At 36.1% G+C, this 13,296-nt stretch overlaps 1 long non-coding RNA gene across 6 annotated transcripts in view; it reads left to right on the forward strand.

Annotated features, from left to right (window-relative positions):
- Nucleotides 1–11,732, forward strand: part of LOC118017026 — a 76,564-nt gene extending 64,832 nt beyond the window's left edge. For 5 of the 6 annotated variants that reach the window (XR_004681024.1, XR_004681023.1, XR_004681019.1 and 2 more), the window contains 2 exons: nucleotides 5,725–5,951; nucleotides 11,304–11,336. This is a non-coding gene — a long non-coding RNA (uncharacterized LOC118017026). Of the gene's footprint in view, nucleotides 1–5,724; nucleotides 5,952–11,303; nucleotides 11,337–11,701 lie in introns of those variants that run through there. The other variant, XR_004681020.1, reaches the window with a different exon arrangement.
- The last annotated feature ends 1,564 nt before the right edge of the window (nucleotides 11,733–13,296 follow it).

Here is a 13,296-nt window from a genome sequence, read left to right on the forward strand (position 1 = left end):
ATTTTTTAGATGTTAACATGCAAACAGTAATAGTTCTTTCATTATTTAGCTCTGAATAATTTTCAAGGTCTCTTCTTACATATATTATTTCCTTTAGTCATATTCCAAGCATTGAAGCTGGCTGGGCAAATGCTGTTCCTCTCCATTTACAAGTAATGGAACTGACATTTAAAGATGCTAAGGGATTTGGCCAAGAGCATGTATCTGTATTTAGTGGAGGCCAGAAGCAGGCCTGGCCTTCTGATAATTGGCACATATCCCTCTATAAAGATTTTAGGGGCGCCTGGGTGGCTCAGTTGGTTAAGCGACTGCCTTCGGCTCAGGTCATGATCCTGGAGTCCCTGGATCGAGTCCCGCATCGGGCTCCCTGCTCGGCAGGGAGTCTGCTTCTCCCTCTGACCTTCCCCCCTCTCATGTGCTCTCTCTCATTCTCTCTCTCTCAAATAAATAAATAAAATCTTTAAAAAAAATAAAGATTTTAAACATACAGAGAATAAATATAACAGATATCCACATATTCACCTCCTTAGATTTAATAAATGGTAGCTTTCTATTTTCTTGCTTCAGATCATTTTTATTTGAGTGTTTGAAATCAAGCATTGTGAAGCATCTAATACTGTCCTTCCCCCATCTCTTTCTCATCCTTCCTGTCCTCCCTTAAGGGTCACCATAATCCTGAATTTGTTGGAAAGCATTCCCATGAAAATTTTCAGACTTCGGCTCTATATGTATATATCCATGAACATATAGAATACTGCGTTATGCTTTAAAATTTCACATATGTGGAATCATATGTACCATTTTGCAACTTCAGTTTGGTCTTATCTCTTAAGTAGTATGTTCCCAAAATTTATTCCTGTAAATCTAGTTCATTCATTTCAACAGGTGCATAGTATTCCATTGTATGAATAAGCCATGTTTATTCTTCCATTCTTTATTTATGGACATTTGGGTTACTGTCCATTTCCCCCTATTTCAAACAGTGCAGTAAAGAATACCTTTGTGCAAAAGAATATCATTACCCCTTGGCCAAAGGTACAATAATTTCTCTAGGTCTGAAGGATATACCTAGAAGTTTAATTAATATGCACATTTTCAGGTTTCCTAAGTGTTAGCATTGGTAGTTGTACCAGTTTGTACGAGCAATATATAAATTCTCTTTCCCCACATTCTTTCCCACAGTTGCTGTTATCAGTTTTCATATTGTTCTCCCCCACTCCCCTAATTCCATTGGTGTATAATGATTTCTCCTTGTCTTAATTTGATCCTTATGTTTACCTGTCTTTCCTTATACTTATTGGTCATTGAGATCTCTTCTTCAGCAAATTGCCTGATTATACTATTTGCTTTTTTTTCTGTTAAAATTTTTGCAGTAATCTTATTATATATAGGAATTTCATATATATTCTGAATATTTTAGTAATTCTATCTCCTCCCAATCTGTGACTTGTCTCAACTTTGCTTATGGTGACTTTTTTATGGTACAAAAGATTTTTATTACAATGTGTAATATGATTTACTAATATTTTCCCTTCTATTTTTAGTATTCTGCCTTTTAAGAAATCTGCTTTAGATTGACATCATAAAGATACTCACCTATTTTTTTTTAAGGGCTTAAAGCTTTATAGATCTTATAATCATTTTGAACTTATTTTTGTGGATGGTGAGGGGTAGAAATCTACTTTTACTTTTCCCTTGTGGATAAGCAATTATCCCAGTGACATTTATTGAATAATCCATATTAACTTTTGATTTTTTTAAATTTAGTTTTTATTTTCTAACAAATGTATGTACAAAAGACAAATACTCAAGAATTCTACAGTCTATTTTAGAAATGAAAAATAGAAGTTCCCTGCTATTATACCTCTTAACCATTTTCTGCACCCCAGATATAAACATTATTTTATTCTTTTAGTCTTTATAAGGTAAAAAAAAAAAAAAAAGGAAAGAAAAGAAAAGAAAAAAATTGTCTCTTAATAATATGCTTATGATATCAGTTCTTAATTTGTCATATTGGGACATTATTCTTTAAGTTTAAACTCTGGAAGTTGAGGGGTTTTTTTTGTTTGTTTGTTTGTTTCTGTTCTCCTAAAATAGTATCACTGTAATTTTGGTTCAATAAATATTCCAGATTTACATCATTTTCATTATGCAAACTATTTACAAATGAGCTAGGTACTATAGTTTAATTACCTTTCCTGCACATTTTTTGGTTTGTTTTTCTTGGAGTTATGGTCTTATTTTATTCATATATTTATTTTTTATGTTCTTTTCATAATTAACCTCAAACTTTCTCTTATATAGATCTCCTCTCATATTCAAACACTTCCATTTTATGACAATATCATCTTTTAAAAATTATTTTAATTGAGATATAATTGACATATAACAAATAAGTTTCAGGTGTATATCATAATGATTTAATATTTGAACATATTGAGAAATGATCACTACATTAAGTCTAGTTAACATCTATCACCTCACATAAGTTACAATTTTTTTTCCTTGGGATGAAAATTTTTAACATCTACCATCTACTCTCTTAGCAATTTTCAAATGTATAATACGGTATTATTCACTATAGTCACCATGCTATACATTATATCCTCATGACTTATTTTTTTTTTATACCTGGAAGTTTGTACCTTTTGACTCCCTTTGCCCATTTCACCCATCCCCCAATTCTCCTATATATAAATGAGATTAAGTAGTATTTCTCTTTCTCTGTCTGACTTATTTCACTTAGTGCTCCCAAGATTCATCCATGTTGCTGCGAATGGCAAGATATCGTTCTTTTTTATGGCTGAATAATATTCCATTGTATATATATACATTTTCCTTATCCATTTATCCATTGATGGACATATAGATTGTTTCTATATCTTGGCTATTGTGAGTAATACTGCAGTGAACTTTGGGGGGGCGCATATATCTTTTCAAATTAGTGTTTTCATTTCCTTTGGATAAATATCCAGAAGTGGAAATGCTGGATCATATAGTAGTTCTGTTTTTAATTTTTTGAGGAACCCCCCATGCTGTTTTCCATAGAAGCCACACTAATTTACATTCCCACCAATAGTGCACAAACATTCCCTTTTCTCCACATCTTCTTCAACACTTGCTTTTTTTTGTCTTTTTGATAATAGCCATTCTCACGTGTATAAGGCAATATCTCATTGTGGTTTTGATTTGCGTGTATCATCTTTTTAAAGATGTCTGTCCCAGAAGCTTCTGACTTTCTCCAATCTGGACAAGTTATTCTCTAGGAGGTAAATGGCTGGTGTCTTGAGATCTGTTATCATTCTGGGAATTCCCTTTGCTTCCCTCTTGGATTAGATTGCTTGTTTTCTGGATCCCATTCTTCCTCTCTTGGCTTAATTCCCTTAATTCAGTGGAATGTATTCATTAGTAGCTTCCTAAGAAAGAGTACATGTTAGATAAAGTTTTGGGGACCTTTTGTGTCTGAAAGTACTCTCTATATAACTTGGCAAGGTATAGATTTTTCCCTCAGAATTTTGAAGACATTACTTCATTGTCCTACTTTCTTGTAAAGCTCTTGAAAAGTCAGAGCCATTTTATTCCTGATCTTCAGTAAGAGAAGACTGGAAGTAAGGAAGAAGTCTTCCTGAGCTGCAGAACATGAGTCCTTCAGTGCTAGAATCTGAAAGAAACTAATGTGTGTTCAGTGTCTTCTTGCCTGGGAGAGGTGGGCAGGGGACACCCATAAGGCCCCAGTGAGGAGAGAAGTCAATAAGTGGGGGGAGCCAACATTTTGGAAGCCTAAGGATACATGAGTTTCCTATGGGCCAAGTGAAGATAGTCAGGTTTGTGTTGTCTTCAAAGAATCTCCCCTAGGAGCTTCCTCATAGGTTAGGAGACCCCAGCAGTAAGAGTATGGGTGTACTTTCTGAGTCAAGATCTGGGGGTGCACAAGAGGTCAACTAGAAAGTGCACTGTTGTAGTGTGGAGGCTCCAAGGTGGGAGGTCAGCCCTCAAAGGGCCCTCAAATTTACATTTGGGTGCTTGCCACCCAGAGGACACTCACAGCCAGATTTCAACAGCATCATGGAGGGCTCAATGGAGATGTTTTCAGTCATACCAAGTTTGCCACACAAAGTACCACTTTGTAAACACTCTTGGAGGAAGTATTCCAGTAAGAAGAAAAGTAATTCTAGGAGACACAACCAAAGATATGGAAAATAAGGATAATTAGATAAATGTATTAAAGTGGGGTTTTTTTGTCCAAAAAATTATCAGGGTCCAAAGGGAAAACAAACAAACAAAACCCAACAAAAACCTCTACCATTCCAGAATTAAAATTCTAGATAATATTAGGATGGGGATGAGAGAAGTAAAGACTAAAGGGATGAGAGTGTGTTCTAACAACACAGCCTCAAAATCTACAGAACATCATGATGATGTAAGATTTTTTTCCCCACCAGAAGTATAAGGATGATTCAACATCAGAAAATATCAGTGGATTACAATATATTTACAGTCTTAAAAATAAAAATCATATATTCATTTCAAGAGATACAGGAAAATTATTTAATAGTAGGCAGCTGATTGTGAGTACAGATGTGGTATGCTGGAAATGTAACAAGAAATGACCCACTTCCTCTTCTCTGAAGGCTGGTGAACTTACTGTAGACAACTCTACCTTGAGTTAAGGGTGGAAAATCTTAACTTTAAATGAAAATTAAGATTTGTTTTATTTTGTCTTAGACTGGGTTCTTTAGAGACAGAGACTGACTGTAGAATTCAGGGCAAACATGTTTTTGAGGAGTATTCTTCAAAAAAAGTCATTAAGGTTAAGGATAAGAAAAGTGGAAAAGTGGGGCAAGGATATGATTTCAGGATACATGCCACAATAAGTTACACTACAGAACTGTCCCTCCTGGAGTCAGGGACTGGCCTCTTGTACCTTTGAAATCAGTTGTTGATATATATGTGGTGATGGGGCGGTGGTGGTGGTGGTGCTATGACTTCCCAAGAAAGTTGGCACCTGTCAGCTGAGAGCACTTCTCCTGAGAGAATTGTCTGGGAGCTATTCATTGACAACCTTCACAGCAGCTGAGAGGAGAGTGTACAAGCCCAGTAAATGGGATGAGGGCAGTGTAGAGAGGAACAACTTAGCTTCTACCACATAGAAGTTCATATTCATATATTCAGTTCAGTTCATATTTTGAACTGAAAATTCTAGTTTCTGGATCAAGATTGTATTTTACAATTTAAAGTCATTGTAGGATTTTCCACATCATGTGGAAGATTGCTTGTTTTTATCCAGAGGCAGAGGAAGATGTCCTCCAACTAAAAAGGACAGCACAAGACAGAAAACAAAACTAAAGTGGCTTTTTCTGATTACATCTCATGAATTCTGCATGCTCGATATACTACATGTGTATATGCATATATACATATTATGCATCTATACACATCATCACATTTCATGTCACACATACATGTTTGCACATATATACACATATGTATACATAGGTATTTTCTCTGTTGTCTCATCTTATATTCTATAGCTTAGAAAAAAAGTATTATATTCTTATAATGATCTTATAAGTGGCTACTGTTAACATCAGTATTATATAAGCCTTAAGATCAAAATGGCTGTTATTCCTATAGCAAAATTGTAGATGATAGTCATATTTTCTTTTTAGCATTCTACTTGTTTGAAATAAAGTTGAAAAGAGGGCACTTCTTTTTCTGCCAAAGATCTGGAAACACTTTGTCCCTGGATGGACTTTCAGCCAAATGAGGATCTCCATAGGAATGGAAGAAATCACACGCTCTGCTCTAGGATCCTTCGTTTGCCAGGTCACATTGCTTTACTTTGGATTCCTACCATCTGAGAGAAGGTCAGTCCAAAGACCTAAGACCTACCATGGTGCTGCAGATTGCTGAGCAACATCATGGAATATGTCCTCTTGCATCTTTGCCAGGTAAGGATCTGAAGATGAGATGTTTGCATCCCTGGTGCCTCACATTTTTATGCCAAACCAGGACTGCACTGCAAGAAGTCTCTTTGCCAATTTTCCTTTATTAAAAAGATACTCCTCTCCATGCCCAAGAATAATATTATGGAAAAGGATAACCATTTAGCTGTGTTTGACCATGGTCCTAAGGAATTTAGCAGGATCCCACAGAATTCCAAACTACACATTTCTTAATTCATAAGCAATGGATGAAAAGTACATCAACAGACATGATAATAGAAAATGCATAAATCTTTAGAATGCTTTACAATGTCACTAGAATGTGAAGCATCAATATCATGATAGGTGTCATATACCATGGCTATATACACGGTATGGAAGCATTATATTTTGAGCAATAATAAAATATGCTTCTTTAGAAATTGTGAAAGCTGAGATGACCATTAAGGATTTGGCATTTCATTTTGCTGTATGGAAAGACTTTTAGCATGTGGTTTCACACCCAGCCCTTGGGAATTGGTCCAAGCTCAGTGGTCTTAGACATAGTCAACATCCTCTTCTTCTAGAGTTCAGATAGCCCCACTAGCATTCAGAATCTCCAGGCACACACTGCACCATTATTTTAAAGTACATTTCTTAGTGCCAGACAACAGGCAAACACTAGTGAAGTTCCAGGGAGAGGCATGTTTATTTGTTTTCTGTGGTTCAGAAACCATTTCCGTTTGCTTGAATAAGACACTGTCTAAAAGCAACTTCCTTTCTTTTCCCATGGCTCCTTGAGATGGTACAAGAATGATTGAGAGGTGATCTCATTTTGTAGGAGGCACTGAGCAGAAGAAAAGTTTTGAAAAATTAACATAAATTCATTCTGTGGGACTCAAGGTTGGGTTTTTTTGTCATTGTTTGGTAATTCCTGTCTTCTGTCCCTCAATAAACACGCGCGCACACACACACACACACACACACACACACACACACACACCCCTTGGTTCTAATACTACATTATAAAGAAGATTCATCTCAGGATGAAGTTCTATCTTTTAGCCCGTATCACTACTCAGGAGAGGTCATAAGTGAGAAGAAAACAATGAGCAATGAAGTAGAATTAACAAACAAAGTTGCTGAAAATAAAACTTTGTTTATACGTGGATCTCTGTGTACAGAGAGACTTGCTACATCAATACTGGACTGCTAATCTGAAAATCTGGAGTCTGACCCCTCTCTGACACCCATGTAATTTTGGACAGGACCCATAATCACACTGAGCTTCAGTTTCTGTTTGTGTAAAATGCTGAAACTAGTTACGCACTTTGCTTACTCCAAATAATTATTGCTAGGTATCAAATGAGATAACAGGTGAAAATATGTCATGAACTACAAAGCACTTTACTAATATAAGATCCCAGTAGGACATAAATATGTTAAAGCTAGTGATTAAATTGGTTTTCTTAACTTTGTGAAACCTTCCTATTTATGCCCTGTGCCATGAGGCCCTCAATTCCTACTTAAAACTGGTCTCCTACCTCCAGTCCCATACTTCAAAATCTTTTCAATCTCTCCTATAATTTGAAATCTCCCTAAATTGCCATTTTCCAGCGAAATGTCTTAACTCTTAGAAGTCACTCAAATCCCATGTGGTATTTTAAAATAATAAAAATAAGATGCCATGGTAAAGGAATAATGTGGATGCTAATGTAATCTAGATGTCAGTTTAGATCTAACTGTCGCTTGAGAATCTGGAGGTCTGAACAAGTTGGTTCCTACTCCCAATTCCATAGCCCATAATTGATCAAAATAATGTCATATACATTATTGAGAACAGGTTTCCTGAAGATTGCTAGATTGATCTGGTCCTTTTTTTTTTTTTCAAATGACAGAAACTGAAAATATCTTCAAAAAATAAATAGGTTCACTTACGTAACTGAAAAATGGAAAGGTAGTATGACTTCAGGCATGGCAAGATCTATTGATTCAGATTATATCAACAGAATTCTTTTTCTTTTTGCTTTACTTTTTTCTGTGTTGTCTTCACTCATAGGCAGTCCTTCTTTGTTTGATAGATAGACATGCTGATGAATGATTTATTAGCAGTTAATTTATTAGCAGGATTTATTAGCAGTTAATCACTGCTGCAAGTAACAAAAAATAAAATAAAAATGATTTAAATGAGATATTTCTTTCTCACTAATGTGTCTAGATGTAAATAATTTAGGGCTGGTAAGACAACTATGTCCCATGACATCTTCAGGTACCCATTCTTAAAACTTTCTGAATGGCTATTTCTCAATCACCCATTGGTGTAATACTAGGAAGGGTTTTTATTTTCCATGACTCTTGTAGGTAAATATTCATCATCACCACAACCTAACCACATGTTGTCTTTTTTTTTTTTAAATCATTATGAGGTTATTATAAACTTAGGGACATTTACTAAATCTGCTATTTAGAAAACTGCTATTTTTATCAGGTTAGTGCTTTCAACCTTGGCTGCTACACGTTAGAATCACCTGAAGGAGCTTAAGAAAAAAATGGATTCCAAGATTCCATTGTTGACCAATTAAGTCAGAATAGCTAGGGAATGGGGCCTGGTTTGTTTGTTTCTTTGTTTAAATATAGGTATTGGGGCACCTGGGTGGTGCAGTCGGTTAGGTGTCCAACTTGGTTTCGGCACAGGTCATGATCACGGGGTGTTGAGATCGAGCCCCACATAGGGCTGTGTGCTTAGTTCAGAGTCTGCTTAAGACTCTTTCTCCTCCTCCCTTCCCCATCCACCACCCCAGTCTCTCAGTCTCTCTCTCTAAAATAAATAAATAAATCTTTAAAAAAATAAATGTAGGTTTCATCACACTGGCCTCCATAAGCAACTAAAATTAATATCGATTGAGGTCTATGTGGACTAATTGGTCTTCCCTAAACAAAATTTGTCTAAAATGGAGTAAGAAAAAAGCAATGACTCAAATATAAAGTGGTTCTTTGCCTTGTATCCGGCACAAACATGATACAAGTGTTCTCTAATGTCTCCATCATCTGCAGATGTAAGAATTCCAGGCATCTTCCTAGCCATGGGTATTTGGACTCATTCTCAAGAAGGATCCCAATTCCCTGTCCTTCCCATCTCTCTGACCCTTTGACTGGCAGGGCTTATTCTGTTGTTTGAATCCTGTGGTTCATCTTTGCTGATGAATAGCCTTAGCATCATTTCCATCTTGTCTAGACTAAAGCTCAATGCAGCACATACTGTTTAACAATTGAAAGAAATATCCTGAGATCAGACCTGTCCTAGGACACTCTTCTAAAGCTCCCAAGAGCCCAGAACTTGGCCTTATACCAAGCAAGTATATCGTGCTTGCCCAGTGTCATAAGTCCACCAGTGAACCTGTTTATTTAACTTGGGTCTTCTCTCAAATGACTTCACAAAATGTTAGTAACTAAAAGTCAGGTTCAGAAAGAATTTATTCTTATGGTCTGATAGGCATTTTCAATGACAGAAACCTGATTACTGAAATATCTGTGTCTCTCCACCCTTTTTCTTCAGCCATTGTTTAGAAGGCACCATATTTGACTCTAATGAAAATGTGAGGCACAAGTTTAGAGGCAGAACTGGCTGTTAGGAAGGACATGAGAATCACAAGGGTCGCCTGCTATAGCTGCTACTAGCTCTAAAAGGAATGAACTTAGTGTTTCACTAAGAAGAAAAGGAAAGAAAGAGCAGGGGGTGGAAATAAAGGATAGCATATCTTAACAAAAATGTTTTGGTGTAGCTGGTGAAGGAGAAAGATAAAGTTGATCCAACCATTTACATCGGGGACTGAGTCCTGCAAAATAACTACTGGCTGGATTATTACCTTCTTTCTCGTTACAATTGTAAATCAAATCCTGGGCTGGGTGGGTTCAGATACCTCTAACCTGTCAGGGCATGTGCTAATAATCAGGGTCCTGTTGCCTGTGTTTTACTCATATACCACAGCACCCCTGCAGCTAACCAGTATAGGGTCAAGTTTTTGCTGAGTTCACTTGTCAAGGGGGATGGTGGGTGCTGTTGTGGGCCTCCCAAGAGCTGCCTCTAAGGATCAGGGTCTTCCATGGAGGCAGTCTGGTGGGGAAAGAGTCTGGCTTTGAAGCCTGATAGATCTGCAGTTTCCTGGTTGGGAGGGGGCAGTGAAAAATGCCTAACATTGTGTAAAAGGGGCTCAATAAATGATATCTGTAGGAAGAGAAGATACCAGGAGGGAAATCATAAGCACAAAGTGGGTGCTGAGGCAACAAACATATCAGCAGGGGAATTTAATTTAGGAAGTGATCAGAGAGGAAAGAAGGCTGAGAAAGGTTGACAGCTGTGGTTTTAGAGAAGGATGTGAATTTATTCATTTTTTTCTCTCTTGCATCAATCTTCATGAAAAGTGGTAATCTTTGACTACCCATAATCTTGTCCCTTTCCACAAGTCAGCAAAAAGTAGTACTGTAATAGACCTGGATCTTTCTAATTATGACTCTGACTCCCCCCACTTAACTGTTTATACTATTATAAATAATATACTGTTTTGAGTCTTGGTTTTCTCATCTGTAAAAAGGGTGAGAAATATATGTCTTTTTCTCTGGGAGTTTCAAGGCTCAAATGCAGTAGTGTTTATCCATTTTATTTATCTCATTTATTCATTCAACAAATACCCATTGTCTACGATGCACCAAGCATTGCTGTGGGTGTGGGGGATATAGAAGTGAACAATGCAGGCTAACATCCCTGCTTTTATGGAGCTTACATTTTAGCAGTAGGAGAAAGATAATAAAGAAATAAGCAAATGTCTAATATGTCAGGTATCGACAATTGCTATGAAGAAAATACATAGCTAAAGGGATAGAATTACTGAAAAAACTTTGTAAACTATGAAGAACTACACAAAATTAAGATTTTACCCTATTTAGATTTGATTGAATAATAGGATTAAGCTCAAGGTCTTTGACACTGGAGACTGTATTTGACTTTTTCATACAAGAGGAATTTCTGTTATTGCTCATTACAAGATCAGCTTTTTTTAAAAGGCCCCATTTTCCCACCTTTTCCTAAGTCCTTATATTGGCATGAGGCTTCTAGGAAATGACTCATACTCTTTCAAAGAGAGAGAAATTTAATTCAGCATCAGAAGTATCTAGGATTTGAGAGTTTCATGAATCTTAATTCCAATCTTTATGTCTTTGGAAAGTTATTTTTCTTATATTGCCTAATCCCCATTTTGGAAAATAGGAGCAATCTTTCTTTTTCTTTCTTTTCTTTTCTTAACCTTTCTTTCTTTCTTGTGAACTACTAGAGATTTAAAAAAAAACCAAAAACACAAGATTTTATTTATTTATTTTTGACAGAGTGAGAGAGGACAACAGTAGAGGGAGAAGGACCGCTGAGCAGGGACCATGAGATCATGACCTGAGCGAAAGGTGGGTGCTTAACCATCTGAGCCACCCAGGTGCCCTACTCAGTGCTTTATATTGTTTTTATATTGTTGAAGAGAGAATCATATTATCTTTATAGGTGCTATGTATTGAATATTAATCTTCAATAGAGGTTACACTCAGTTCATTTTATGTAATTTCTTGATTAATGTTAAAAGCGTACTTCTCAAACATTTATGAATGTGCCTCTAAATAGAAGACATGTCTTTGAATAGAGAGAATAGCAAATCACTCTTATTCTTTCACCAGGGTGGATGCAAATAAATTAAAAGTGAAGCTAGAAGCCAGTTGCAGATTTTATTTTCTTGCAGAAACAGAGTACTCTCACCTAAATGTCCAAGTACTACCAACTCCACCTGGAAGGATTGCTTCCATATGATCTGAGTTAGTTGCCTTTGGGCATAAGGTAGTGTAATTTGAATTAATTCAGATACTCACTCCATTAAGCTGGGCTACTTTTAAAATGGAACTCCCCTATGTTAAAATTCAGTAGTAACTGTTCATTATCTCTCATTCTAAGATGCTTTATTAAATGCTTTTTAGACAGTCTCTAGTTGCCACACAGTAGGTGACCAACAGAAATATTTCCCAAGCTTATTTAGCAGTGACAAGACATTAACTTTTTTTCAAAGTTCAAGGAGGTGTTGATGGATGCATCGATGCTGTGAAAAACTAGAGAAGTCTTCCTTCACTTGCTCCCTGGACTCAAAGAACAAATATTAAAAAAGTCAATAGAGTGTTTTATAAAAGGATGTGCCCTTAAAGTGAGGGGCAGGATACGAACTATATTGTGACTTTGAAAATACCATGCTTTGCACCAGTAATCAAATTATTAGCTTTAAATTGTCCTCAAAGCTTAAATCCAAGGACTTTTCTCTATGTTTGTTTCTCCAAAAATTTTTGATTTGTATGAAGTGGGGAAGACCCTTGCATTTTTATTTTTAAATACTGCTAAGAAGGCTAGAAATTAAGATAACATTGAGATCCTAAAATCTGAAATCCAATTTAATAGTCTCAGTATGAGGGTGAATATTTTTTAAAGCAACAGTTCATTATCACTTCCCTGTCTTCAATCTATTCTTTTTTTTTTTTTAAGGGAAGTAAAGGTTTTATTTTTTTGCATTTTGTTAAAAGAAAATAAGGTTCTACATGATACAAACACCAAAGCAAACACTGATTTAATTAGGTATTTAAATATTTGCTGAAACATTATTTCTTTCTCAAATCCTACTTAAAAAAAAAATCAATTACTTGCTTTGAAAAGTAGAAATTTTTTTTAACGTTTGTGTGTGTCATAATTTCCAGGATGAAACTTGCCTTTTTAAAACTGAGGATAAGAGACTAATGACCCGTTGCATTTTTTCTTTCATATTTTTCCTACCTTTCCTCCACTTCTCAACAGGCTGTGTCTTTGTGCACCTGAAGGAAAAGACAAACATCTTTTTTTGAATAAAGCTGTCCTATACAACTTGCGGACATTAAGTGAGAGGAATTCTCTCAGGCACACCTTTTTCCCCCATTTCCTCCCACTATCTTGACCAGAGTTTCTCTCTACACATACTCCAATCTCATAACCTGAAAAGAAAAAGAAAACATTGTTCCAGCTCATACTGGTTTGAAATAGGCCTTTGAGCCCTATTTACAAAGAGTCATTTCCATAACAATATCAAAGCCCTCAATTTCTATTGGTGTTATAAAGAGGAAAATCTCTCATTCAAGTGACCCTTCAGACCTGTATTTTTTCCAAGGTGTAAGATCAGACGTGAAATGAACCTGTAAAGAAAGTGGTTGGGAAAAACCAATAAGCACACCCTGGGATTCTTTCCTGGCCTGTTAAGGGTTCCTTGTAACCCTTGGCATTTGCATTAGTCTTCTGTTGAATGTAAGAATTAGAGAAAGCACTTTA

This window comes from Mirounga leonina, unplaced genomic scaffold (assembly GCF_011800145.1).
Source record: "Mirounga leonina isolate KUSES-001 unplaced genomic scaffold, KU_Mleo_1.0 Mir_168, whole genome shotgun sequence".
Classification (NCBI taxonomy): Eukaryota; Metazoa; Chordata; class Mammalia; order Carnivora; family Phocidae; genus Mirounga; species Mirounga leonina.